We start from the raw sequence: 1,527 nt of genomic DNA, 5'->3' as shown, positions 1-1,527 counted from the left end.
GAATGCAGAGAGGGCACTTTCAGGGCGAGCCTCTTCTGGGCAGAGGGAGATGCCTGGGGACGCAGCATACTCCCCCCACCGCCGCATACACTCGCAGCGCTCAGCTCACTTCCCAGGGCCCACCTGCCCTGAGCCTGTGCGCTCCCGGGCACTTCGTGGAGACTGAATTGTTCCGGGGCTCACAGCCACACCCTCTCCCCAAACAGGCTTGGCGCTCCCCTCGGTGAGCCCAGGAAGCAGCTGCTCCCCAGTTTCCCTCCCCCTTCCTGTTCCTGTCTTCCCCACTTTTGACCTCAACCCTGCTCTCCTTTCTCTCTGTCTCTTTCTTCTCCTTTCGGTTTTTCTCTCTTCTCTACCATTTCTCTCCCTCTTCACTAGTCTCCCTTCCCTTCTTGCTCAGTAAAACAAATGTCCCTGAGCATTTGGTGCTGGATTATAAAAGGGAGGACCTCCCCCACTTTCCTGGCCGCTCCCAAGATCAGCTAGGTTTCTCTGGCGGTGTTTATCTAGTTCTCTTCCTATCTTTGGGGATCCAGCCTCCTGGGGTGTGTGTTTGCGCGTGCGCGCGCGCGCGCTCATTCTGGGAGTGGGTGAGGTTGGGCAAATGGGTGGCCTCCCAGTGCCTGGAGTGAGGCAACGTGGTTTGGGGGTTGTAGTGCCTCTGGGGGACCTTTCTATTACGTCTTTGGGTTGGCTTATGCATATTGTGTGTCCGAAGGCTTCCTCTTATGTATCCTGTGTGTTTGTTTTGGTGGATGGGGAGAGGCTGTGTTCTCCACTGTATTGATTGCTCATCTGCCGCCTTTCTTATACGTGAACTTTCCGCTAGCCCCTGCCATTATATATAGCGGGCGGCACACTGAATGTTTATTGGTGCTAATGCCGTTGTATGCAGACATGTTTCTTTTGCGGTGTGGATAGCTCTGGAGAGGGCGCGGTTGTGAGACAGGGCATGTTTGTGTGTGAATCTGTGCAGTTTGCTGCGTGTGTGCCCTAGAGAGCGTGCCTGTGGGACGGAGGGAGGACGGAGAGTTCTTGTGTTTGCGGGTGAGGACCGAAGTAGAACCTGTAAAGAGGAAACGAGAAAGGAGGCCCTTCGTTGTGTAGGGAAGGAGGTTCGTGGGTGCCGGGAACCTGCTCCGGGGGTGGTGGGTGTATGAGGAAAGGGTGGCATTGGGTTTGTGATGAAACGGCTCCGGGGTGAGGTGTGTGCATAACATGTGAGTTGAGGGGTCTGTGTGTTGATGATTGTGTGTGTGTGTGTGTGTGTGTGTGCGCGCGCACACGCGCGGTGTGGCCCGTTGGCCTGGCTGTGCCAGCCTGCTCCTGTGGAGCCCCAACCGACACTGCAGAGTTCAATCAGCCACTGCATGAATACACTCGAATGGAAAGTTGTGCTCAGCTGACCGGAGAAATCGGAGCCGGCTAGCACTGCTCCCCTCCTCCCTGGCTCCCTCCTGTCCTTCTTTGGGCCAGAGGGCCGCCAGGCCTAGTCACCACACCGGGACAGAGGCGGCTAACCCAGCT

At 56.7% G+C, this 1,527-nt stretch overlaps 1 protein-coding gene across 1 annotated transcript in view; it reads right to left on the bottom strand.

Annotated features, from left to right (window-relative positions):
* The window catches only part of SIX3 (SIX homeobox 3), a 17,787-nt gene that overhangs the window by 922 nt on the left and 15,338 nt on the right, over positions 1-1,527 (bottom strand). The gene's annotated exons all lie outside the window — the stretch shown is intronic.

The sequence above is a fragment of the Crocuta crocuta genome, unplaced genomic scaffold (assembly GCF_008692635.1).
Source record: "Crocuta crocuta isolate KB4526 unplaced genomic scaffold, BGI_CrCroc_1.0 scaffold118, whole genome shotgun sequence".
Classification (NCBI taxonomy): Eukaryota; Metazoa; Chordata; class Mammalia; order Carnivora; family Hyaenidae; genus Crocuta; species Crocuta crocuta.
The sequence above is the reverse complement of the archived record's forward strand: the minus strand, read 5'-3'. Positions and strand labels throughout refer to the sequence as shown.